This window comes from Anser anser (assembly GCF_964211835.1).
Source record: "Anser anser genome assembly, chromosome: 14".
NCBI lineage: Eukaryota > Metazoa > Chordata > Aves > Anseriformes > Anatidae > Anser > Anser anser.
In genome coordinates, this window is record NC_139735.1 from 1,134,809 (window position 1) to 1,162,440 (window position 27,632).

The 27,632-nt window shown below is 48.6% G+C and overlaps 2 long non-coding RNA genes across 2 annotated transcripts; one reads left to right on the forward strand and one right to left on the reverse strand.

Moving 5' to 3' along the window:
• Window positions 1-930: 930 nt before the first annotated feature.
• On the forward strand, window positions 931-21,084 carry LOC310881389. Its single transcript, XR_014572340.1, has 3 exons — window positions 931-1,758; window positions 2,277-2,392; window positions 20,538-21,084. It is a non-coding gene; the product is annotated as an uncharacterized lncRNA (long non-coding RNA).
• LOC310881391 lies at window positions 20,976-27,372 on the reverse strand. The gene is made up of 3 exons (XR_014572343.1): window positions 25,410-27,372; window positions 24,081-24,230; window positions 20,976-21,114 (listed from the first exon to the last, which is right to left on the reverse strand). It is a non-coding gene; the product is annotated as an uncharacterized lncRNA (long non-coding RNA).
• Between the last annotated feature and the right edge of the window lie 260 nt (window positions 27,373-27,632).

A 27,632-nucleotide genomic window follows, 5' to 3' on the forward strand; every position in this document is an offset into this window, starting at 1 on the left:
CTTTTCCTTCTTCACTTATTTGTCAGCTCTATTCATTATAGATTCACACCTTCCAAAATAAACAAAAGAGAGCATCACATCTGAACGTGCACCTCGGTGCGCTACCTGTGCACATATGAGACTTTGGCCACTAAATATGCAGGGGACCAGAGGTCACTGCCCCCTGTGCTGAGCGTCTCGGCTGGGATGCAGACACTCTGCTAAGTGCATTTAAAATGTGCACATAAGGCGTGACAATCTGGGCACTACCCTCCCGATTCACGGGGCACGAGCCGTCCGAGTAACAGGCATGAGCTGCAGCAGAGTAGCTTTGGCCCCTGTTTGATAAGAGCTTGGTGAGAGCACAGACAGATGTCTGCTTTCGAATAAACAGAGAAAAACAAGCAGCTTCTTTGCATAGTTGGTTCTTTTCTCTAGAAATTATGAAGTGGTGAAATGATGTGAAAATGAGCTTTTGGGTGAAGTAGTTTGGCTAATGTTGTTTTGTGGACTGTCTTAGGATTTGATTGTGTGGGCAAAACTTAATGTCCCTTTTTTAAGAGAAACTAAAACATTCACAATTCAACTCTGTGCTGAAGGACAATTATAATGAAGTTGTTTGTGGTAGCAAATGACCACCATTTACTGTCCCTCACAGTCAAGTAGATGATGTATTTTAGCTGACATTAAGGTCTTCCATGTGGCTCAGTTAGCACAAACGTGTGATAGGAAATAAGGAACATCAAAGGAAAAATAGATGGGATAAAAGGCCCCTACAATTATATAAATAACTGATTGAGGAGTGTGATAAAGATGGATTTTTCTTCATTTGAATATACTGAATAGTTATATTTGCAGAATTATCACATCTCTTGGGGCTTTTCTAACATTGTGGTTTGTATGTGCTACACTCATGCATAACTAGCTGTCTGCATGCCAGGAACATTTTTTTTCCCTTTATAAATGACAATATTTTGATTTCACACCATAGTTATATCAATATTCCAGTCTCCTGAGATCCTCTTAATGTGATGACAATTGTGATATTAGTTCAGGCTGTTAATCCCAGGGCTCCTATGCTTTAGCATCCCCAACCGCATCAGAATTATATTCTTCCAAGAATATATTGTTGTATTTATCTTCATATGTATCCCATAAATAATGCTGATGAGCACGCAGGCAATAGTTAGAATCTCAAACTGGTTTTAAACATTCTGGGCTTATTCTATTTCCGCAGTCTCGTTTTATTTCTTGGTCAATAAGCTGTGAGGGAGGCGCGAAGAACCACAACGCGTGTAGGCATCCTGCAGCCGTGTCAGGTGGGCTGTTTCAAGAGAAATCAGAACTCTTTCCTCACATAGACTTCCTTTATTTCGTTTTTGTTGTTTTAATGAACATTAACAGTAAATTCTGGTTATAAGTACATGCTTTGCTTGTAAGAAAGTTTTTTCCCTGTGACAGTACGTGCAGAAGCTCCCCCTCCGTGGCAGACACTAGGTCCTCCTGTGAACAGTGCCAGCCCTCGTGAAGGGAGATACAGCTGTGAAGGTTATCGAGGTGCGGGCAATCAAGGCCGGGAAGGTCAGCTGATAAAAATAAGGCATTAAGCTCGGGTGGAAAAGGACTGTGGGTGTGGGGTGGCTCAGTGCGTGGTAGTGCTCTGCTGCAGGGGGCAAGGGAGGAGACCGGGGGAAAGGGTGCTGGGAAGAGTTCAAGTGCAGGAGGGCTTGCAAGCAGGGACTTGAAGAACTGGAGGAGACAGCTGGCTGGGAAAATGAGGTAAAATGTCTGTGTACTTACCAGCTCGGGTAGTAGAACCAGCCACCCAAGTAATCTTACTTCATTTTCCTTGTAGGACAATTTTAAGAAAGGCATCCCTGCTTTTGCAGGATCTAACCAGGTGCTGGGCACTGGGTTAGCAGAGAGGTTACAAAGCTTGGTTTGGCCTAGACCAGTTTGGGAAAATCATCTTCAAAGGCTCGGAGCTCTGTGAGCCCAGCCAGTACCTGATTAAATACGGAGAAAGCTGGGGGGCACTGGGGGTGTGTGGGCAGGATCCCTCTGCGCCTCCTCCCCTGCTGCCCCCTGGCCGCGTGCTGCAGCGGGAGGGGCAGCGCCCGGTGAGACCTGTCCGGGTGTCTTTTCTTCTGGTAAACCTGCCTCGGGCTGCTTAATCTCAACGCAATTTCAAGAGTGTTGAGAACAAACTCGTGTTTTCACTGTAAAATGCACAAAATCTATATCCGAGGAGTAAGTGCCTTTCCAGTAGAGTTTCCAGCTGTCTCTCTCCCTCTCAGACTTGCAGGACATGAAGGAAATACGGCTATCGCCAGTGCCAGCTGCGTTTCCGAGAGGACAGCTGCACCTCTTCACGTTGAAGTGCACAGGCCTGGAGCAGTACCCCAGCTCTCAGGTAGGAGGCACTAACGAAAGTATCTGCGTGTGAGATACTTGCACACACACAGCCTGAAAGCACCGAGGTTTCTGCTCGGGCCGTTGCTTAGGGCAAATAAAAGAGCGGAGGTGCTGTTCGTGTTCTCGTGGGCTGGCGGTCCTTGTGCCCGTGGCAGGGCTGCAGGTACCCTTGCATCCCGTGGGAGGCCCAGGGTTGAGGCAGAGGAATAAAAGGGTTCAGAGACAAATTCACTTCTCGGGGCCTCGTGGAGAGGAAACGCAGGAGGTTCATCGCAGTCTCTAAGCGCGTAGCTCGTGTGGAAGATCCCTGAACTGCAGCTCCTCAAGTGGAAATGATTTAATGCTTCACTAAGAATACTCTGGTAAAGCAAAAACTCATGGCTTTATAAAACATGGCAGTCTTCTGGTGGGTTGGTTTTTTTTTTTTCTTTCTTCTTTTATTTAAAGAGGAACAGAGAGAAAGATTTCTGTAAATATGTTGAGCAGATTCAAATCTATTCAAGGTAGAGTTGCACTTGGTGAAGCTGAGCCATGAATGGAGGTTGAGTCCAAAGCTTCCAAGCCCGAAGAATTGTTTGTGCGTTTTTCTCATGCCAATGAGTGTGATTTATGATTAACCAGATAAGAAGGTGTTGCCCTAAGCTCTCTGAATACTCTTGCTCATACTGCGCAGTCATATTCTGTTCCGGTATTTAATTAGCCTAATTTTTTTCCCTTTGGGCGGAGTGTGGAGACTTAGATCTGGATATAACTTTAGAAGCATTATACAAAACTCCAGGAATAACACTACTGAATCTGTTCTGCGCTGTGCCACAGTTCCTCTGTACTTCTGGGAATTAGACATCAGCCTCTCAAATTTGTTAATAATTGAGAAAGAGTAGAGTAGGTATCGCAGCATGTTGGGAAATGACAGTCGACTCATACTATCATCAGTTCACACTACCTTCATTTTCTGGCTTAAAATAACATTGTGCCTATTATTTAGCACAAATAAGGGGACGCCCCTGTGGGACGCTGCCAGCAGTGGGTGCCTGGGAAGGGCAGGGTGGGTGCGAGGTGATGCTTCCCTCGCGTGCCGCCTGCTGAGCAATAGCTCCGGGTTCCCCTAAGCCAGGGTTGGGGTTCCTGTGCTTCATAACTCTAGATGGACTCTTTGTTCTTTTTCTTCCAAAAACTTGTCCGTGAGCCTTGAGCAAAGGTGAGATTGTGGTGCCTCCTGTGGCTGTCTTCCAGTCTCGCTGCGTTTCGTGCACAAAACAAAAGCTTCCCAGGGCTCTGACCAGACATGCTGACCCCTGTGGGTCTGGGCGTCCTCTCCCGTGGAGGAGTGCTGCTGAACTTGCATCCCTGTGCTGATGCAGAGGATCTGGTTGCATACATCTTTCTGAGCCTGTGTGCCTGAAGCAACTTCCTCTTCTTTGCACTGGAAAGAAAATTGCTGCCTGCAGGTCAGCTGAGGGCTGGAGCCTTTAACGCAGGACTGAGATCCTGCCTCTGAAATGAGGAGACGGTGTCTGCCACCAGAGCTGTGATACAGTAAAGGCCTTTTTTGTGCTGGAAAACCTGGAGAAATACTTGCAAATCTCTTTAGAAAATAAGCATGTGGCCCAGAGTTTGCTTTGTCAAAGAACTTAAACATGTAATCTTGACATGTAAATATTCCCAGAAATATTTCCTGAATAAATAAAATTCCTTCCAAAATGACCTCACCCTTTGGCAAATGCAAGCATGTATACTGTACATCTTCCAGAAAAATTCATCTGCTCTGTGCTCAGCGCCGTGTGCTGTGGAGCCCGGAACACTTTGGGCTTTGCAGGCTCGCAGACCCCGCGGCCAGGCAGTGCGGTGGGCACCAGGTCTGCAGAGCTCGGCCCAGCACTTCTCACCCAGCCTCAGTCCTGCTCCCCTCCGTGCTCAGCACCGCAGTCCGACGGAGGCATCGGAGCTGAGCATCCCTGGCTTCTGCGGGCTGTAAGGCAACGGGATTTAACTTCTAATGGGATTTAACTTCTAACCAGTCACAGCTATCTTCAGATAGCTGAGGCAGGAAGAGGATTTGGAGCCAGTGCCTGGTGCAGGTTTTAGGGCGCTGTGCAGAGCTGTTCCTGCTGATCCTGCTCTGTAGGGGGGTTCAGTTCTTCAGAGTCCTCCTTCAGGGCGAGCACCCATCTCAGGGTACCTCGTTCGTCTGTGCCTTTGATGATCTTAGTGTATGCTTAAGAGGGCAGAGAAACGGAAAGTATTTCCCCTTCCAAGTTTGAGGTAGATAACCTCTTGCAGAATGCCTCTCCTCGCACAGTAAAGAATATTTAAATAAATGTTACTCAGTAACTCTCTTCTGCTGCTTAAATTGGTTTTTCTAGTTCTGAAGACTTTTAGCCTGAATCTTCCCTGGGGCCGCCTTACCTCCTGCCGCACGCTCCTGGTTTGCTGTCTCGCTGTGCAGCTCTGGGATGTGAGCGGCGTGGTCTCTGTGGGTCGCTCTGCTTATTGGAAATATCTGGTACCGGGATCGGTTTCAGTTCATAGGCTGAAACTGTGGAGGCTCTGCTGAGCAAAATACAAACTACTTCTGTCAGTTTATTTTTTCCCCCGATTATCTCCAGTTTGGTTTTTTTTTCAGAGATAGCACTCAGACACCCCCATCTGACAGGCTGCAAAGCCTCTGCTCCCCTCTTTGAGAAGGTCAGTGATTGCGCTCTTCTGCGTTTGCTTCCGTTGAGGAGATCATCTCCGCCTCCCTGAAAGACTAGTTTTCTCTCTCCTTGTATAAAGCTATAAAAGCGGTAAGGAATTCAAGTCATTCTTTCAAGTTTTAGAACATGAAGAGTTTCTTCAAAAGGCTTTTCCCCTGAAAGGGTAGTTTTAGAATCAGTTTCATTTCTTGGCCAATTTATTACTCATCCAACCACGCTAAGCCCTAACCATGTTATCAAAATACTGTATTTGCTAGATTTGAGTAGGCCTGGCTAGAACACAAGAATGTCATTTTCTGGAAAACTTTTAAAATAAATTTCAAAGTCTTAATGTGCGTTGGACACAACTGAGTGCTGAGGGGGTGAAGGGGGAGGATGAAAACTGTAACTTATGAATGTGCATGCACATCCCAAATACCAGAGTGTCAGGAGCGCACCTACAGCACAGCAGTCCATTTCTTTGCTGGACTTGGGGAGGACAAAATGCTGCCCGCTGGGCAGAGACGGTTCCCCTGCCCCCTTCCTCCTGCTGAAGCTGTGCAGGCTGGGCTCGGAGCTGGTGCTGGAGGGGGTCCTGAGCCCGAGCTGCCCGATGCCAGGGGAGCAAGGGGGCTGCCTCAGGAACGCCCTCCTGCACCCACTGTGCTTCTTCATGGAGCCTGAGGTGCACTGATGCACCTCAGCGTGTGTGCTGGGCAGCTTGGCGGGGGTTCTGGGAGGCTTCATTTCTTTTTGAAAGACCGGTTTGTGCCACGGGAAATCACTGCAGCACCTCCAGGTAGGGTTGCGGGTTTGCTCTTGAGCTTCTTGCGGTGCTGAGGGGCGAAGAGGCAGTGCTGGAAGGAGGCCATCCACTTGTAAGCTGCTGTAGCTCTGTGTGCAGGAACATTTGGGCACCCGAAGTGCCGCGCTGTGCTCCGAGTTGTTTGCCAGAACAGTTTGCATTGGTAAATGAGGGTGGCTACCCGATGGCCAGGAGGGGTCTCTGCGAGCAGCGGGGGAGCGCCTGCTGGTGCCCCCCTGGTGCCCGGTGGCCACATCCTGGCCAAGAGGCAGAATTTGGGATGGCCTGGCCTGGAGGCGCGCAGCGGAGCTGCCATAGCAGCGGCAAGCCGGGAGGGAGGCAGCTGTGGGACGTGCGTGCCTGAGCCCTGGCCGGAGCGCAGCTCCCCTCTCAAAAAGAACCCGGGGCTCAGCCAAGGAGGTGAAGACAATCCTTGTGGAGACAGAGGTTATATTGTTCGTACGGCCCCGTCCTGCCAACAAAAGCTGCCTTCTGCGCTCCCGGAGGGGGGTGAAGATGCTGTGTTTTTAACGTTGATCTGTGTGTCTAATGCTGAAACCCAGCCCTGCGGAGACCTGAGGCTGCCCAGCGCCTTGCACCGGTCCGTAAAGGAGCGCGGTGGGGCTGCCAGCCTGGGGCTCCGACCAGCCCGTCTGCACGCAGCCGCATCGAGGAGGCCTCAGCAAGGGCCTCGTGCTCCCAGGGCTCATCCCAGAAACCACGGCTTGTGCTCCTTCCTCTGCACATCGCATGGGTTCCCTCACCCTCCTCTCTTTTTAAACCTGGTAGGGTCAGTCACAGGTGCATACTTTTGGTAAGCTTTCTTTTACGTATATGTGCATATATATATTAAAACTTAAATACTAAAAGAGAGAGAAGCTGACTCATTTCACTGTTGGGAGGCAGAAACAAAAATAGATGTAAAGGGGATAAGTCTCCTCAGCTGTATGGAGTTCGTTCCTACCGCTCAGATAACCGCGCTGATATATCCCTTTCCTTTTCTGATGACCAAATAAAACAGGAAAAAATGCAAGTGGCAGACTTGGTAACAGCACAGCTGCGGGTGCTCTTCACAGAGCTGGTGCCAAGGGGGACAGAGATTCATCCAGAAAATTCCCAGGTCTCGTGAATAAGCAGCAATGCAAGGGAGCGCTGAGGACAGCTAGTTAGGCAGGGGTTTGCAAACTGCTCGAGTCAAGCTATAATTTTTGCGGTCTGGTAAAGCTGCTCCTAGAGCAGCAAGTGATGAATGCTACAGCTGCTTGGCAGAGACCCCGAAACAAGTACCAAGCACTAACCAGCTGTGCTGACTTACATTTGTTCCAAAAAGCTGCCTGAAGAGGCGAGTTTGCCCTGGTGAAGCTGTGAGCGAGCCGATGCTTGGTGCCGGCCCCAAGCCCCCTTCAGCTCCGTGCCACGAAGGACCCCGCTGCTGGGCGCTCCCCGTGCTCGCAGAGGCTGGGCCTCTTCTGCGGCAGGGCGGCACTCGGCACCCTAAACCCCTGCCCCGTTGCTCCTGCCCGGTCCCGGCAACACTCGCTCCTCTGGAAGCAAGCTCAGATTTGTTTCCTGGGCTGCCCGGGTGGAGGTAGCCCTCGCAATCGGCCAGCGGGCAGAGCGGGCGTTGCTCAACGCGCTGTGCTTCCCTGCGCTGCTAGAAACCGTTGCGCAAGCTGCCTGCCCCGTGGCGTAACTCATTCACTCGCTCTTCGGGTGCCTGCGCAGGAGAAGCATTCGCTGTTGCTACTCTGCTCGAGCCTCAGTTGAGGAAAAATCGGACGTGACGTGCCATATGTGAGAAATTTTGGATGATAGCGCATTTATTCCATGTTGGCTGGTTGTAAGCTTTAGAAGTGAGGCCAGTCAATAAATTTCTATCAACTTTTTTTAAAGTGAGGAAAAAAAATACTGCGGTTGTTTTTCGTATTGAAAAAGTACTTTTTTGTGCATGGGGTCTTCCAATCTAGTCATCAGAAAATTAATTTTTTTTTTTTTTTGGACAAAAACATGTTCACTAACTAGGTGGAACTCTTCCTGAACTCAGGAGGACTTTTCCCCTCTCCTTTACTAAAGACTCTGAGCCGAGATTCTGCATCTAGCTGCTGCGGCATCCTTTGTGCTCGGGGTAGTGTTCTCATTCTCTTAAACTCTGCATTACGAAGCTGTCTTCCCCAATTCTAGCAAACAGTTCCTTCAGCTGACTGACGTTTTCTCATTGTAAGGCAACAGAAAGAGATTAATTTAGGAACAAGTAAAATCCATGTTAAAAGAATGCCTCGGAGCATTGGCCGGAAAGCGGAGAGATCTGCGGGTGCTGCCGGGGACAGGTAACGCCTGAGCTGCGTCTGGCTGTTGCTGGTGCTTTGCAAATGGAGCTGCCGACGGGCACCGGTGCCTGCAGGGTCTGTGGCAGCTAAAAGCGGGCCCTGCGGTGTGCTGCCCGTCACGGGGTAGCTGCCCCTCTGCTGCCCGTACAGGCTTCTGGCTTGGAAAAGGCTCGTGGGGTTAGATCGCTCCTGTTTCTGTTAGCTATCCCCTATCAATTGTCAGTGTTAGTTTGGGGAAAGCCCTCAGTTACTTCAAAATAAGTAAATGTCCTCATATTAAGTGGCCGTTGTGCGCAACAGGGGCCTTTCACATCTTTATTTGGTGAATGCATTGTTGCGTGATTCGTGTGGCATGCCCATAGTTCCTTCAGAAGTATTGCAAGTACTGGAGGTAACGTGATGAAAAGAGCACCTCTGCTCCCCGTGTTGCTCGTGCACGTAGAGTAACTTGCAAAGAGCTTGGAGGCCGCGTCTTTGAGCAGCTGGGGCCAGGGGCGCGCTGCCCCACGCGCTGTGCCGAGGCGGGTGTTTGTGGTTTGTGCCCTCGGGCACCATCCTGCAGGTAGGATGGTGTTGCGTGAGCCAGGCCTGCAGGTTCAGTGTTTTTTTCCTGCAGCACGGCCCTTGCAGGGAAGTGCCTGCCAGCATTTTCCCTCAGCCCGTATCCCCTGAGCTGCTGAACAGACGCCAAGGATAGGGCAGAAGTTTCAGGCAGCTGGTGATAACGCGTTTTGCTTTGCTTCACCTTCTTGCAACTTTATTTTCAGTATGTTCAAGCTTATTTTTGTTAGTCTAAAACTGGTGGTTATTTTCATGCTCGTCTTCCCGGTTGTAGAAACTGATTTCAGGATGACTTCTAAGCGCTGGGTTCCCGCAGCGAGGGAAGCCCACCGGCCTCAGCACCGCCGCCCTGGGCTGTGCGGGACTGGGGAGCTCTCGCTCGGCCGAGCCCCTTGGAGGGTGCTGGGCACAGCCCCTGGAGGGGGGGCGCAGCCCCTGGGGGCTGAGCGGTGCCCCCAGCCGTGCCCCTCACGTCGAGAGGGGGCTCGTGCAGAGCCGTGCCAGCACCGGCTGGTAATCTCCAGCGACCGCATAGGTATGCGTAATCGTATTTAAGTCTGTTTGTATGTGAATGTTTGTTTAATTATTTCTGGATGTTCTTTAAAATAATAACTCGGGTTCTAGCAGAACACAAGCATTCATTTCTTTAGGCCCTTCCAACAATAGTGGGATATGGAATTCTTTACCAGCTATTGTTCTGCAGCTTCGCCCCTCTCAGCTAATTATTGCAGTCCTTTTTAAATGATGCATTTAATATTGAATTTATATATTTTTAAAAGTCCTTACGCTTGTCTTAACTGGAAATATGTTCTGGCCTGACTTGTAATTCCCTCTGCAGCCTTATTGGAGTCAGGCAATGTATACAAAAATATTAAGTCAATAAAACTGTACTGTAAGTCACTGGAGATTTAGAGATATATTTTTTGTAATGAGTAACAATCCCAGGCAGCCAGAAATCATTTCAAAAAATTCCAAGGCCTAATTAAGAAAATCACGTAAGAACACCCTGAGATTTAGCTGTATGCCCAGGGCTTTCCCTGCCCGGAGCCGAATCAGGCGGGCACCTTCCTGCAGCCCCTGGCGCCTGACCCTCCCCTGGCTCCTCGCTGGGAGAACAGGAGCGAGGGCAGTGGTGAAACAGCTCTGGTCAATGCTAATTGAGTAAAATGGATTTTCCTGCCAGCACGAAAGCAGAGAGGGAATACGAAGCCCTTTGGCTGCCGGGTGGCCCTGCACAGTAATTGGACGTGACTGGGAAGCGTTGGGTTCCTCACCCTGTGCGGTTCCAGCAATGAACCAGTGCTCCACGCAGCAACCGGTGCAATGACAGCATCTCTGTGCAGGTTTTTCAAACTTTGTAGCCAAAATAGGAAAGCGGTCAAAATGGAAACAACAGATTGCTCAAGGAAGTCTAAATTAGAGAAATTCAGGGGTCAGTTTGCAGTTGTGTTTCCTGTTGTGATGAAAGTTTCCCATTCAAATATTTTAGCATACTTGATCTTTTCTCAAACTACCAGTAAACTATTGCAACAAATCTGTGACCATTTAGTAACGCGTGTTGCATCCTCGCTGTGCAGTAAGCTGCAGGACAGCAGCCAAAACTCGAATGTTTTAGGCTGAAAGCAGAGGATGCTGCAATAGGACCTAATGCTGCAAGCCATTAGCAATACAGAGCTCAACACGGCGGGCAGTTCGTACAGTAATCGGTGGCTGTGGGCAAACTGGTGGATGTTTAGGACTCCGTTCGCTTCCCGCTCGATACGAGGACGCCGTCCAGGGAGCGGCAGCACCCGCGGCAGGAGGCTCCTGCAGCCCGGGTGGGGGAGCCATGGGGAGCGCCTGGGTTGGGAGCCAGAGCCACAGCACGAATCCAAGGGAGCCTCCTCACAGCTGGGTGGAAGGCAGGCTCTGCTCCGTGGCCACAGCCGGCCCTCGGCGTTGCACGGCCACGGGAGCCCCCGGCTCCCGTAGCATCAGCAGGGGTTAACGTGTGGGGGAGGGATCCTGTTTCATTTAGGAGAAGGCTGATTTCACTCTGGTGGGTCTGGTTTGGGTGACCCTAGCTGTGGTACATCTATGGAACGGCCTTCGGTTGCGTTTTATTCCCGTTCGTGGTCTGCAGGTGCAGGCAGCCAAGGCCCTGGGGTGGCCCCTGGGGAGCGGCCCTGGGCAGGAGCCTGCGGGGGGCTCGGGGCCGGCAAGCTGCCAGCCGAGCAGAACTTCTCCCAGATCTGCAGCTCTGCCTTTATGCTGAACGAGTGAATAAAATGTATTTCAGATATTACCCTCCTGTGGGCTTTCACATCTGAGAATTTATGGAAGATAATTCTGGGGGAGGGTTATTGGGACTCAAATCCCGGTGTGGTTATTTATAAAGCCAAAAAGTAAATACACCTCTAGGCGAGTGTGTACAGCTTTTTGCCTTTTTTTTTTGCCTGCTTCTTACAGCGTGAGATCTGCCTGCAACATAGCTGGTAAAGCGTTTGGATCCTGAAAGGTGGCGTTTTGTGTAGTACTGCTCTGGAGATGGGCTTATATGAAAAGCAGCACATTTTAGAAATAACATTGTTGTTAAACTGCTAATTGTGCCTGTTTCAGAGTCCTGCTGACTTCAAACACAGATGAAGTCGTATAAGGAATGTGAGACATTGCTCAGAACATCAGTGTTAGGAGGGCATCTGTTGTTACCTCACGCTTAACCTAGAACTAGTTATTTTTGGATTTAATTTGAAAAAACACAGTTTGGTTTATGTCTAAATTGAAAAGAATAATGCTGTTAAATGAATTCATGATGAATAGTTTCTCCCAGTGTCAGTCTTGTTTCTTTAGCGATGATAATACTGATAGAGCCAAAGCTCATTCAGTCTCATAAACCAAATGAGTGATTCACAGGCTCTGTCTCTACACAGCAACTCTATTTATATGATACGAGAATATTATATAAATACCATGTCTTCTTAATCATGCATCTGTATTCATTTTGATGGGAAGGCAATTACTTCTCTCTAACCCAGTTCCGTTCAGTGACTTCCTAATGTGCCAAAGATTAATTATTCCAGAAACAAATGTTAAAATGCTCTTGCGGTGGTCAAGAGCGCCCTGCGCCGCGCTGCCCCCCTCACCCCCTGGTAGAAGCTGGACTTGTCCTCACAGCTTAGCCCACACGTGTGGGCAACTCCATCTTCTGGTGCTGCAGCGGTGTAATACCACGGGGATAAAGCATCACACAACCTTATTTAAAATGGCAAAGACTAATGGCCTGGTTTACTTGCGCTAGCTTTTGCAAAGTGGTACCCAGAGCGGAGACCGAGGTTGGTGCGGTGCTGTGTCCTGTACAGGGATCATGGGGCGTGGGCTTCAAGGGGGTCTTCCGTCACCCTATTCGCTTCTTGTCACTGCAAGAAATGCAGGGAAAAACAGCGTGTCTGGGAAATGCCTGAGTAATGCATGCCTCGTTAGTGCTCCTGTGACTGGGCTCTTTGCCAGTAAGGAGTAAGTTGGCAACATGGAGTCAGGTTTCACTTTAAAATATTTTTGTTCAATATCCTAGAATTAATGTTAGTCTAAGGCCAGTGAGAGATGTTATTTAAAAACACTTGGGTTAGTTTTCCGAAGACCAAATTGATAGATAATCTAGATTTAAAAGATGTTTTATCCCAATGTGCATGTGTAAAAATACTAAAGATGTGTTCTGGGCCAGCTTTCTGGTTCTTGTCAGTGCAACTCCATAATTACAAGCTAATCTGTAAGTGCAAAAGAAACAGAAATCCAAAATAGATTCAGCTTCAACAGCTGAGGGAGACCGGGGGGATGAAAGGAAACATGAAACATGGTAAATATTAAAAAAACAGACCAAGGTCTCTAAGAGCTTGTGAGGAACAAGCCCCATTTGCAGCCACGCAGAAGGCTCCTTCTTGCTCCCGTTACGCAGCAGCTCGGTGCACGTTCCTCTTTGCCTTTCTTGCAGCCCCCCGAGCCACCCCCCTTGGCAAAGCGGCGAGTGCCCGGCCGGAGCTCTGTGAGCGGCTGGCGGCGGGGCCAGATGGAAACCGACAGCCTGGCGGCCTGAGGAGTTTGCTCAGCTTCACCCTTACGGATGGGCTTCTGAGTTTTCCCCATGGCTCATGTACTTGCCGTAGCAGAGGGTCCCGAGGCGTGCCTTGCAGCCCTCCGGCACCGTGCCGGTCACCTCGCCCTGCAGGCAGTGCCACCGCGCTCGGGTAACGCCGCCCAGGGCTGTACGCGCACCCTGCCCTCATCCCAAGGCAAATCCGTCCCGTCCACTCATCCTGCATCTGGCTAAGCAGTTAATTTTGCTATGTTTCAGGTCAGATGCCATCCAAAATCCCAAATACAGATTTCATGCCCGGTTTAATTTCCCGGTGAGATCCTTGCTAAAGTTTGCTGGACAAGAGTTTGGTCTGGAGAAGCAACGCAGCTCGAGCACCTGAATGCTGTGGCACATTTCTCAGTGAACACATTGCTTTAATGATGCTCTTAGGTGTTGACATTTCCATCCCTGAAACAACTTCTTAAGCACTGAGAGCTGTCGTAATTATGTTTACTCTTTTCATTACCCAGTAATATTATTTTCAGATCTAAAGCATCCTACAGCAGGCACCTGTCTCACCTCCTCCTGTGCGTGATGCTGGCAGGCACAGAGCAGCTCCTGCTCGCCCATCCCGTTCAGAACTGTCTGCCTCCCTTCAGCAGCAAAGTATGATGGCACTGGCATGCGTATTCTTCTTTCTAAGATGAAAAGAGCAGTTTCTTTAGAAGTTTCTTATTAAATGCGTAGTCTTGTAGAGCAATAACATCTTCCTTTTAACTGGCTTAGCCTTTCATCACAGATTTGCTCGTGTGTGTTCTACAAATTGTTTGAACTTCTGTGAATGTTCATGACTGTTGTAGGCTGTTTTCTCTTGGTTTCTGGCTTGGGGAAGTCAGAACGTGATTTACTACCAAGACAAAGCAAATGACAAAACCCAGGCACGTTGCCTCAGACATCGCTGTGTTTCCTTCCCAGGTAAATGGGCTGGCAGTAACCAAACACCAGGGTAAGGGCTGGAAAGCTCCCCTGCTAGACACTGGACAGGGAAGGAGATGGAGCTGTTCTCCAACCTGCATTTCGCTGCGAGCAGGAAAATCTGGGGGCTGGAGAATTCAGGCTCCCCAGCTGCCGGGGCTGCTCCTGCAGGCTCTGTCGGATAAATCCGCTCACTTGTTTGTGACAGTAACAGCAGTCAGGAAATTTGCGTGTGTTAGTAATTGCAGGTTCAGTGTCTATTTCTATGAGGCATGGGTTGTCTGAATTTGCTTTGTGCCCTGGACAGAGCTGAACACAGCCTGGATTCGGCAGCGGCTGCCGTTTGCTCTCCGCTTTTCTGCGGGGGGACATTGCTGCGTCTTGCAGAGCTACTGCTGGGACTCAGCTGTAAGCTAGCGTTTACCTCAGGAAAACAGATTGTCAAAACAGACCGGGCACATAAGGAAAAAACAGATGGGCTGGGTAGCCTGCCCAGCTGCCTCTCCTAAGCACTGCCCAGCGGGAGAGCCACGCCAGGGAATCGCACCTAGCAGTAAGCTCGGGTAGCAAGCTGATACTCCTTCATGAAGACGTTGTCTTCCCGAATGGATGTGCAGCAATCGCCAAGGCGATCAGTAAAGCTAAGTGCAGAATTGTGTCAATAATGTGCTTGCTATTTCAGTGTTTCTGTGCCCCTTTCCTTAAAATATTTAACAACCTAATGGATACTGCACTTCAGTGGATGTGGATGTAATGATGCTCTTCTGGTGGCCAAGCCCTTCCGAGAGGCAAAGCAGCAGATGTCTGCGACGCGAGGCGAGCTCTTGCTGTGTGCGCCTGTGCCGGTGAAGGCAGAGGTGACCTCAAGGAGACAGCCCAGGGCCGCGCCACCTCTGCCAAAACCAGCACTGGCTGAACTCCGGAGCAGGTACCAGGCATTTGGCTGGGATGTGCCACCATGTAGCAGCTCTGTGCGTGATGCTGGGCTGCGGGACCAAACTATTCCCAAACTGTATTTTGTTCCTCACACAGACCTTTTCCCCTTGAAAACATCGTGCCCATCTGAACCCTGGTCCAGAGCGTGCAGGGCAGTGCTCGTCCCGCTGTTTCTGCTAGCTCTGCTGCCGGTTGCTTCCTTTCAGGGCCGGTTAGCTGGTAACCTCCCTGGCGTTAATCGCAGCCCCAGCAGCTGTGCCCCACAGAAGGGATATTTCACACAGACAAAAAGAGCTCCTCATAGGCAGCAAAGCTCAGCAGTGCCCAAATATGCGGTGGTTGCATGAGAGGAGCAATGTTCTCTGTATCGGTGGTCAGGCATGACTCATGGAGACTCATGCGCTGTGAATGCGAGCTGAACGTCGGGGCCGGGGGTGCGGCTGTGGCTGCGGGCAGCTGGTGCCTTCGTGCGAGCCTCAGAGCGGCTCTGCACCGCCTGGGGACGGATCCTGCGCGCTGCTGCCCCGCGACCACCTCCCTCTGTGAAGCAGCAGTGTCATCTACGACTACCTTGTCGTTCTGGGCTGCAAAAAAAAAAAAAAAAAAAAGGCGAACTTGTTTAGAAATCAGAAGAAGCCAAGCCTTTTTATGTGAAGGCCACTGCTGTGTCTGGGTGCAGTACTTGGGTCCGTTATGGGGCCCTCAGCACCAAGGGAGCTCCGGGCCCCTGCAGCAATCACCAATTTGCTCAGAGGTATGACTTACATGAGAGTAGGGTTTGAGAAATCACGTTTTGTTTTCTTTTTTCAAAGAAACCAAACTGGGCTGTCTATATTCTAAAACTATTTAAGTGTATAGCAATTAAGTATGCGCTGTAGAAAGAGCTATTTCAGTTGCAGAGTTAAGTCTCCTCTTGTTTATCTTGTTGGGCTATTGCCCATTGACAGATTATTACCATGATTCATCATAACTTCACGTCTTGGAAAAGGTCTTTGCAGAAGCAGGAGTTGTGCATCAAGCCAGGTTCGAGCTCACCAGTCACGCATGATTTGCTGACAACATCCTGATTTGGCAAATATGAATTTCAATTATTGTAGCTCCTCAAAGGAAAAACAAATCTGAGATCTAGGTCAAAGATCTAGATTCTATCAAGTATTCCCACCATAAATAAAGTTTGTTAAGATACTGATTTAAATCATCTGTTCTTTTCATCTTTTTTTTCCAGGTCTAATTAGTGTCTCTCTAAACCCTTAGAATACATACAAATATGTATTACATGTTTAAATATATGTACATATGCATATATGTACCTATAATTTAGCTGGGCAAGAGCCTTTACAAGTATCCTACTACTACTATAAGTTTGGGGGGAAGGAAGGAAGGGGGGGGGGGGGCAGGCGAACTTCTACCAAAGGAAAAATTCTAGTATACGACTTCTGCAGAAACAGACCACGTTGGCTGTTAAAATTTATCGAAAAGCCCCTCTCTCAATGAATTGTGTACATTCTGTCCCTGAAAGATTTTAGAGCAACAGTGACCTTAGAAAGCTTTTGAAGAGAAGCCTTTTATATTTGAATTGGTATCCTGACATGTAATGAAGAGGTTGCCATGGCAGATATGTATTTTTGATGGAATCAGAGAAAATAAGTGAATAAACCATGTATGTCTGATTCATAAATTACTACTGCTCAAGGCAGTAGTAACCCCTGTTTACTGATATGCGACCAAAGCTTTTTCAGTGCAAAATCAAAAAAAAAGGAAGAAAGTGTATTAGACTAACTGATAAATTTAAGTAGTAATTTGAACCCAGTTAAGCTCCCTTTACCTTGCAGCTTTAGAAATATTTAACTACCATACAAAATAAATAAATAAATAAAAAAGCTTTCCATGTAACTTCACAGAGAACATCAGCACCGACGGGTCCTTTGTATCACACTACTTCTGTTGGGGGGGATCCACACCGTATATACCAATAGCCCAAGAGCACCTTGTATTTGGCACTATTACCTGATTATACACACATAAATCTGCTTATGTAATTCTACTTGAACAGCAGTGAATTGTTTTGCCAGCGATTTACACTCTCCTGAGACCTTGCAGACCTACTTTAAAAGCTGACTTAACTCTTTGTGCTCTCAGCTGCATCTAGTTGAAAGTATCCTCACTTTTTTAGCTAAAATGTTGGAGTTTTGTTTCATTCAAAACATTCCAGTCATAGGAAGTTAGAAATTTTTGGTGGAAACTGTAAATAAAAATGTCCAGTTCTTTCACTGTGCTTTTCTTCATTGTACCTTTGCTGATGTGCAGCTTTTAGTTAATGAAGCCCTGTGGCAGAACTGTTTGAGGCGTTATTGAAAGTGAAGGTATTCGGGCCTTATCTTAGCAGCAGAGTAGCTGGAGACCCAATTCCCCGAGGAGAAAAAGTACGATCTGGCCTCAGGCTGGGAGTTGTGGACTATAATTGCAAAAGCAAAGAAAGATTTAATAAATAAAACTGGACAAGAAAATGTATCTTTGGTGGGAATTTTGAACTTTTTCAAAATGCTGACATTTCATTTGGAGATCAGCCTCCCCCTGACAAATGGCTTGGCTGGGATGTTTATAGTCAGAGTTAGGGGGAAAATACAAAAGGCCCAGGGAGGAGGGGGACCCCGATGTCCCCGGGGAGAGCTGCAGGCGAGGGGCCAGGTCGGTCCCGGCCAGGTGCTGTCCTGCTGGAAGGTGGCCACAGAGCCAGCACCGGCCGTGTACAGCGTTCCCTAAGCCATGCCCTGACTTCCCCAGCCTTCGCAGCAGACGTTGGGGTGCTGTGGCAGCACCTGGCCAGAGCCGCTGGCTTTGCTCAAGGTCAGGCAACCTAGAGATGCCCTTCCTTGATTTTCACGGCTGCTATTTAACAATGCAACCTCAGGCCCTGTAACTCTGTATCGACGGCCGTTGGCTTGTTTTTCATTGCATCGCAGCGCTGGATCTCTTTCCGATCGCTTTGCTGTCCGCAGGCTGCTCGCTGTCCGCAGGCCGCGACGCTCCTTGCCAGGGCCTCCGGCCCCAGCTCGGCACCGTGAGGCTGCCCCTGGCCGGGGGCTGAGCCCCTCCTGCGGCCCAGCCCTGTCGAAGCTTTTCGACAGCTACACTGCCACAGCAGTGAGAGCGATGCTTGGTCTGGGCTTCCAGTTGCTCTTGCGCTAAGTAGTTTACACATTTTCTCAAAGGTCAGCTAGGCAATTAACTTAGTAGTTCACAATGTCATTCAGCAACTATTTAAACTCTCATAAATGAAATGACTGTACTCCAAATGTTCCTTCCCCGTGACCCTAGTGTACTTTCTCTCGATTAACTCTTTTTGCTGCTCAGGATGTGTTCCAGGCTGCAGGCCTGCGCAGCCCGAAGAAGGCGCCGCCATTTCCACCTTGCTCGCGGGCACCTTGCAGCCACCCGGCTGCCTTGCAGGAGGCATCACCTGCAGTCACTTCTGTTCCGTGGGCTCTCGGTGGCTGTGGGGTGCCCTGTGCGTCCGCTCTGTGCGGACAGAGCCTGGCCCAAGGTCATGCTGTGAGGCTGAGGACAGAGCTCCTGCCCTCGGCTGCTCCTCTACAGGATAAAACCTCGGGTGTCGCATCCTGCCGACCTCGGCGCAGAGGCCGTGCCCCTGTCATTGCGCTGCGGGAAGAGGAGAGTTTCGGTTCTGCTTCCCTTGCCTGACCTAATCCATGCTGTAAAGCACGTGGTCCTGCAAACCTGTGCGCTCAGGAGTACACATTTTGTACGTAGAGAGAAAAAGCCTTGGATCTGATAGATCCATCTCCTGACCCTCCTTTATCCTCACGGCTGCTTTATGGTCCCGGTGTCACAGTGCCACCGGATCGTGCACACACGGAGCTGACGGTGCCACGTGGTGGACCCGCGCCTTCGGGGAGCAGGCGGCAATTAGCACAGCCCTGGGTGGACACACCGGGGCCTAAACCTCAGCTTTATCGTAATTAAGGATGCTCCATCTAGTATGAAGTGGGTTAAATAGCAAAGGGAAGAAGAAGGGTAAGAAAGGCAAAGTGTTGTCATGTGTTGTTGGTTTTTTTATAAAGAACGGAGATGTCCTCTAGAAAAGTCCCATACAATTTTACTTAATTTAGCACCGTAGTTGGTATGGAAAGTTTTCAAATAATCTATAAGCTTGTTTCGAAAATATTAAGTGCTCTTAATGCTCTGATTGACTTCCACAGGGCAGCAGTTTGCCTGGATGGTGGAAATTTGCTACTATTATGTAATTTACAGAGACCAAACTAGGTCGTAGGTGACGAATCCATTGTTGTGGTTTTCTGTGCTGGCCAGTGAACCAGAACTATTTACAAAAACCTCTGCCCCAAGTAAAACAGTAACAAATCAAGTATTTACACGTTCAACACATTCCATATTTACAAGTTCAACACGTTCCATATTTACACGTTCAACACTCTCCGTGTTTACGAGGACGGAAGGATCGCAGCGGTGCGCACCGTGCGGCAGCGGGCGCTGTGGTGGGGCGTGCAGCGACCCCCACGAGGGCTGACACGCGCACGCACACACCACACACACACACACACCCCACTGCCGCTGCCCACGCAGGGCCTGGGGTCAGTGGAAATTTGCTCTGGGCTCACGGGGAAACGGGCAGCAGCCGCGGCACAGGCAGGGACGGCGATGGCCTGCGGCGCAGGAGGCAGGTACAGGGCGGGGGGAGCGAGCTCGCAGCACCGGGGGTGACCACCCTGCGGCCACCCCCCGGCACAGCCTGAGATGGGGTCTGGGCACTGGGGGTGGTCCCAGGGCTCCTGGTTCAGAGCACGGGGAGTTAGGCACGGACGGACGGCAGGAGGCAGTGACCAAAGCCTGTTCAAGTCCGTGGGCTAGCAACCCGGTCTGGTGGGAGATCGCCCTGCCCATGGCAGGGGGTTGGAACTGGGTATCTTTAAGTTCCCTTGCAACCCAAACCACTCCAAGATATAATTTTCTCACTAGCTTGCTGCTTCTTACATATTGTGGGCAGTTCTAAACCAGGCCCATTAGGACTATTATCACCGCGTAACGGGGTGCATGGTCCATGAGTTTTTTCACAGAAGGAAGCAACGCCTTTGCCCCTGTCTTTACTCTGCTCTGGGGGTCCAGCCCTCCAAAACTGGACTCGATCTGTTCCTGCCTTTTTCCTTTTTCTGAGCATCTCTGCGAGACTTCCCGCTGCCTGCGGCCACAGCTCCGAGCCCCCAGGCGTGGGATCCATGGGGCAGTGGAGTGGGATCTGCGGTGGGAGCCCCCCGCGGGGCAGCGCAGAGAGGGGCTCGCGGGCAGACGGGGCGCTCAAAGGGAGCGCGTGGCCTGGGGGGAGCTGCCAGAGGCTAACAGGAGGCGTTTAACCTCATTGCAGAGCTTCATTAGAAAGGGGAGGATGAACCAGCTGCTACATAGATTAACCATTAGAAGGTAAAAGCGACACCACCAGCAGAATTATTAAAAAGACTCTTATCTGGTTAGTGGGAGATTGTTTCTGGTAACTGAGAAATTACTGCGTAATGGGAACTGCAGGTTTTCCTGGAATTCTGGATGTTGTACAAAAACAGTTCTTTTCAGACCCAGCAGACACAAGCTAAGTAAAATAGGTTTTTCAAGTGGAAAACTGCCAATTATTCCAGATTGTTGTGATAGTTCAGTGATTCACACAAGACTTCGGTAGACTGTTAGTGAGAACTTCTTTTTAAAATGCACGACGGGTTACAAAGAATATTTGTGAATAAAGCGTTTTCATTTTGAAGTAAGTCAGCTACGCTGCTTTTTCTTTGCAGCGTGCCCAGCGGAGCCTCCTCGCGGAGGCCAAGCACCAGGCGTCGCAGGGGAGGGCGTACCCGCAGCCGGGAGTGCGGCCTCAGCCACTCCAACCGGCGGCAAGCAAGCTCTAAAAACAAACACACACCAAAAAGTGGACACTGATGTATGAAAGCTTGTAATCTGTGTATTAAAGACAGAAAGGCAATGAAGTTCCTGTTTTTTCCTGCCGAAATCTTGTTGACGTGCAAAGCCCGTGCAGGCTGCGAGGCGCGTTCCGGCAGAGTGCTCTTTGCGGAGGCCTGGCCCTCCTGGAACCCAGGCAGAGTAATGGAACACTACCCCAAGTCTCTGAGATTAGGAAGAAAAAAATATATGCTTAAAAAAAGGGGAATTAGGCCGAGGTAAGCTACTGTGTATCATCATTTGATTTAATAATTGATAAGGAGTTGTGCTGGTTCAGCAAGTCTTTCTGAAGGAGTTTAGGACAGCGCTTAGGCGGCAGGATCACCAGGTGATGCTTCCTGTCTTTGGTCCTTCTTTTTCCACTTCTGTTTGAAGAGTTGTACAGATCAGCGAGCACTGTTGCTTGACTATCTGAAACACATAGCGTAGTACTTTGAGAGTGAAAAAAATGAAGCGTATAAAGCATATGAGTATAACAGGAATACAGAAAATCTGACAACGCTAAGGGATGAAGATGTCCGTTGACCTGAGAGTTCAGGCTGTTAGTCATGATTTATAAATGCAAAACATAAAAGAACATATTTAATTAGTCTGTGATTACATATTAATTACTTTTCTGTGGCATATACGCCCAGGAGGAATAAAAGGTCTCAGAGCAGAATGAGTCTATTTCCTTTAAGGAAATGAAACTGAAAAAAAGATAGATGCGTGCCAGAGGAAGCTGAGATAGGGTTTGCTCTAGTTAGATTTTCTCAAATACTGTTTGCAAAAAAATTACCCAGTGCATAAAACAACTTTTTGTTTTAGTCCTTGTGAGTTAAGATTAAAGGCAAAGTGGAAAATTAATCTTGTGACGTATCAGCAAGAGAAAGAGTGAGAAATGTAGTCACCCTTGGTTTGGAAAGACTGCACTGAAGTAGGCCAGTTCTTCAGAAATGGATTGAAAACTGTTTTGTTTTTTAACTCATTGATTCTTATTGATGCTCATTTTTCCCAGTTGTGACTTCTCAATGTGTAGGTAATGTCTAACCCATACCTGGTTATCTCTATTTCCTAACAGATAGCAGGAAGCAAGGCAGACTTTTATTACCAATACATACCACTGTTCTACAAACAGGCTACCTTTCTGGGTGCTGATGCCTTCTCAAAGGGACTCAGTATGGGGACTGGGTGACAACAGCTAACACATTTTGCAGAGATTCCATGTGAAGATATAGTAATGTGTAAGTCACGAATGCTTTCCAGGCCTTCCAGAGCAGGGAGCAGTTCTAGGACCACAACCAACACTTTACATGCAAAGCTCGTTCCAGAACTCACACTATTAACTGTAAGTGATTAGACCTATATCACTTCACATCCTTTTGCAACGAAATGTGTAGCCTTCAGAGAAGGACCTGGATTCAGCACCAGGTTATTAAATGGGTGGCCTTCTGTCCCAAAAGCAAGGAGCAGTGAGATCCAGTGCCTAGAGGTCAGCCAGGCTACCCCTGAGACGGGTCTATACGTTTAATTTTGAAGGAAGCTCACCCCAGCAGAGCTAAAACGCCTGGGCAGAAGCCTCTCCCACTGGAAAACATGGACTTAAAATTAGGTATTGTTACATAGGCAATACAGAAATTGGATCGCCTGTGGTCTTTTGGTGACCATGTTGGGTGATCGCAATTGGCCCTGCAGTCGATAGATTTTGTGGCCCTAATTGTTCTTTGTACGCTTTGAAAATTATCCCTTGAGTGCATATATCATACTGTAGACTATTTTTAGCATTTTTATAAACACTCACTCCTGTTGACAGCCAGCCATTAGCCTGAACCAGTCCTATTTAAGCAAGGCTGTCAGGGGTTACAGCTCAGGATTTGGTCTTTCATCTCTTTCCTGGCTGGGAATGAGCTGACTCCCTGGCTGTCCTGGAAGTCCTCCTGCTCAGCGACTTTCAGGCTTGCAGCTTAACCCCTCTGTGAATGGTGAAGGAAATCTGTGTTCTGGGAAACTTGCATAATAAGAAAACTACCATCTTGAGGAAGCTTTGAAAATAAAGAAGAATGTGTTTATCCCTGTTTAAGGTGGAAAAGTGTCAGGGAAGCAGAGGAACTTTGTCCAATTCTCACTGGCTGCAAGTTTTGTTTAAAAATTGCAGTCTAAATTAATTCAAACTCAAAAGAGAGGAAATAAAAAGCTCGACAGAAATGACCTCTCTTTTCTGTGTGCTTCCTGAGCATTTCTTCTTTGCCTCTCTCCACAGCACACAGCTGCGAAAAGTGTTCAGTGCCGAAGGGAAAAAATTGCCTCTTTTTAGACGTAACGTGTAATGTGCAGGGCTCCGTCCCCGTTGTCAGACGACGCTGAGTGAGGTGAGGGGCAGACTGCGGGGGGCTCAGCACTGCTGGAGCCAGACTGTCCCTGCCCCGGGCACGTCCCAGCAGCTGGCCAGCCCCGCCGCGAGGCAGTCCTCAAGCCCCCCAGCACTGATACCCTGTGGGTATCTGCTGAGCCTCCGGAGTCTTCCTCCCCTGAGGAGCAACGTGAACGCGAAGGGGCCTTTTAACAAAATCCCAAGGTCTGGGGTAGAGCTGCCCCTGTGGTTAAAATGAAGGTGGTTGGGAAAAAAAGAACTATATTCACTTCTTTTAACCGTATTTGAACTTCTCACTAAAGTAACATCATCAGATGCGAGTGATAGAATGTACATGTGACATCAATTTTGTTATAAATGACAAAAAAAATCTGTGCAGTTTATAGAAACCATGACAGATCTTTAAAACAAATGCTTCCCCCCTCTTTTTCTTTTCTTTTCTTTTTTTTTTTTTTTACGACTTTTCAATGTTGGCAGTTTAAGGAATCTGAAAATTGAATCCATCTATCTGGCACTGGGAAAACAAACAACATATTTGTCTCTGTATTCTCTCTTCACTCCAGTGCTTAAAGGTCCTAAAAGCAACTAAGTAAATCTGAAACTGTAGGGGAAAAGAAAGTTAAATCACTTATGCTTCAACTTATTAGCTTGGCCATGTTATGAAGAGATGATCTGAATTATGTACCAATATTCAAAAGTTCTCTTGTAGTTTGGAGCATTCAAAAAATCAGAGAGCATCTGAAAATCTGCAGTTAGTAAAATCATATAAAGTAGTTTGAAAATGCAGGGGTCAGTCTCATCCTGTCAATGTGAGACCATTTCTGGACGTGAAGTCCTCAGGGCCATACCGGGCTCACAGGCTTTTACACGTTCATGTATCTAAGTGTATCACAAGAGACTTCTTCCAAAGAGGATAAGAAGTAGCAGTCCTGTTCCAGATTAATTATTTAAACCACAATAAACTAATGATGCTCACTAAGGACTATATAGATGTTCAGAAATTATACTATAATTCTCTGAAATTCACCAGTCTCCTTCATCGTGGTTCCTCCACCGTTTCTTGGACTCAAAAATGTTCTTCACGATCACTTTTTTCTTGTTTGGGGCTGGAGAGGAGTGCCAGAAAATATGTGATGGTGTCCCCCCAGTGCGCCCTACTTGTCCGTGTCAGTTGTGCCTATAGGAAAATGCAACAATCAACAAATTCCTCTTTTACATGCAGATTGAAATAGTTTCAGAAACTCAATTAACTCTGGGCCCCCGTTTTGAAACCAGGCGCCAGCTGACAGTTCCCAGATTCCCCCAAGGCTTTGTGCACTCTGCTGTACATGTTTTTGTTGTTTACATTTGGTTTCTTTAATTTTTCTTTTCTGTAGTTATGACAGATCCTTGCAGCAGGAAAACGTGGGCTGCAGAGCAGGTCCTGGTGCCGTGCGTGGCTCCCTGAGCCCTGCGCTGTGTGTTCAAAGGTAGCTTAAAACTTCAAACACTCAGCGTGTGCGGCTCCATGTCAGCAAAACACAGCGACTGGCCCTGTCTGCGACTCTGGCCCGTGTTTTCTCCCTTTCTTATGCCCTTTACATGGCCGTGAGTTTGCTTTACTGGCCACCTCGACAAGATGCAGGTCTTCGTGTACCAGATTGAAGATTTAGCATCCTCTCATATTGAAGGATAACCCTGGTATCGCTTCCCTCTACAGAAGATATTTTGTCCTTCAACAGAAGCAAACCGCATCATCCTTACTGATTAAATTTTGAGGAAAGTAGTAGGAAATTGAGGCTGTCAATTTTTATATCTGTGTTTAGATCAACTGAGAATTGATCACTCTTCACCTTGGTAAATGAGAGAAAGCTGTAAGGTATTAATCTTCACCAGAAAAGCTGCAAGCACACCAGCCAAATTATTTTCACTGAACGCCCTCCCCACTATCTATAACCTTGGTCACATAATCAAGAATGAAAATCATTATCTGTTTCATTCACATCTGCTACTAATTTTTTGAAGCCTCCTTTAAATCTGATTAGACCTTCTCATCCAAACCTAACAAATGTTGAACTCAAGGCTAAACTGTATCAGGTTTGCTTAGTAATTCACATAATATTTTTATTTTCTCTTCCTAATTGAATTTGTACATTGATTTGTGTTACTCTTCTCCTGACCAGTTATTATTAACTGTTTATAAAATGCCAAGGGTATACAATGCACTGTGAAGGCACTGACAGCAAATTGCTTTTCTGGTTAATATAACCCATAATTTCTGTCCCTTGTCCAGGCAATTTGCCCTGGGTACGCTCTAGCTCTTACCTGCCATTCACTATAATAAGGCTATTTCTTAATGACTAAGTGGGAATGTTACCTGAAATGTTAACTCTTGCGGACCGTCCTATGCGAGTGTCATGAATTTAAGGGATCGTCCCACTTGACCGGTAGCGGTACAGGTAAAAGGACGCCGTGATTAAATGCGCTTACTTCATCTTCTCACGAGCATCCCCATTAGTTTCCATTGCCTAATGGTGGCCGCCCCAGTAACAGCAGATGTGTGAGAACACTTCGGGCTCCAGTCCACAGCGCTGCGGTTTCCTGTTTTCTTTTTCAGTTATTTAGAAAGGTCTCTCAATAAAAATAGCCACCGGTCCCTTCGGGGAGATGCCTCCTGTAGCCCGGCATCCCAGCGAGGGACCCGCTGCCGAAAGCAGCTCGCTGCGCTGCCGCCAGGGCTGGGGCTGCCCGGCTGGGGCGCTCCGCGGGGCGGCACGGCAGGTTCCTCTGCCGCGCTTCGGGTTTGGCGAGGACAAAAATAACTCGTCGAGTTTCACTTTCGTTCTGGGTGACGAGAGGAATGCATACTCTCAAATCCAGTTCCACGTTGCACGAATGTCAGTGAACCACCGAAGGGCAACCCGTCGGTCGATCGCTGCCCTGCGGTGGAGCAGAGCGAGGTCGGGCAGGCGGCGCGGGGAGGAGGACACGATGCCTGCCAGCCTCCGCCGCCCTCGGATGGAGCAGAGGTGGCTTTGGCTGCCATCAGGCCTCCAATTTTCCCGTCTCTTTATCTCAGCTCTCAGACGGCCGCATGCTTAGCTGTACCAGGCAGTGTTTCGGCAAGGAGACCGTATCGTAATGCCGTTTTCGTTCGTTTGCAATCGTTTCAAGCCTTGTGTCTTGTTACTGCAGTAATGGACGAGCATGAATGTGACTTTCTGCATAAGCACAGAAGAGCCTTTGGGGGCAATATGTTAACCTCTGACAATTCCTGTAATTTCTACAGGAGTCTGTATATAAGTTACAGTGCATAACCTGCTCTTTTCTTCCTCTTTAAGGGTGACTGAAAGTCTTTCTAAGATTAGTATTTATTGTTTTATAAATTTCTTTCTCTAGTCTCTACCTTCTGCAGATCACAAAGAGCTTCACAGTTATAAACGAGGAGTTATATTAGCCTTACGAGGCAATGCCAGGTTATAGAAGGCAGAGCTGAGGCACCAAGCCTCTTCACTTCAGCCTTAACCATTCAGCATATTCCTCCAGCGTTTAAATTGAAAGACGTGTGACCAACAGGGCAATTCTTGAGTCATGCATCTGAAGGAAGAAGGCAGGGGGCAAATTTCTCCCTCTCTCCTTCCCTGGACTGTTGTGGCCGGAGGGCACCCACCCATGCTGTCCCCTGGGACCGCCCTGGGGGCTGCGGGCGCCGGCACCGCTGCTCAGCTGCTGCTGCTCCCACCCCACGCCCCCACGTCTCCAAAAGGAGCGCTGTGACACAGAAGGGGCTCCGTATTTCTCAGCCACATGTGTTCACTCGGTAGCACTCTCCTACTCTGCTCGTCTTCCCTTCCCTTTCCCACTTCCCTGCAGCACTTCATCTTGCGTGGCTCCAGCGGCCCTCCGGTGAGCTGGTCTCGGGGAGGAGGCGCGGAGCCCCGCTGTGCCCCGCAGCACTCGGTGCTGGTGCCCAGCTGGGCCTGCCACCGACTGCACAAAACTGCTGTACAGCCCTGCGAGGCTCAGCGCAGCTGCAGGAAAAGCCCAAGCTCCTCCTACACACACACATGCACAATCTGTATCTAATAATAGTGTGCTGCAAGGGCCAAGTATGTTTAGGTTTAAGAAAACAGTTTGGTAGTTATGCCATGCTTTGATCCTACTGTCCTGCAATCTTCTGGAAGCTCTCATTTGAAAGCATGTTCAGTTGTATCCATTTTGTTTTTGTTTTGTTTTTATTCTCCTCTCTGTTGTTATTCGCTCTCTGGTTTGTTTTACTTTGCACTCCAGAAATTTGTCACATCCCAACTGGCCCTGATCAGAACCATAAGGCAGCTAGCATTTCCCTTCCCAGACAAGCCAAACGCATGCTGAGAGCTTTCTGAAGGCTCCGCGTGCCCGTAGGCACAGGTGACACGGCAGGGCTGCTAGCTAAAGAGCCCATGCGAGAGCACCACAGGAAAACAAGGGATGCAACTGTTTGGTTCGCGTCTGATGGCCTCTCGTAGGGCAGTGGTGGAGGCGGCTCTCTGTGTGATCGTTCAAAGCACCCAGTGCGCCGCAGCTCCCCGAAATGAAGGGCGTGCAGACCCGGCGGTGC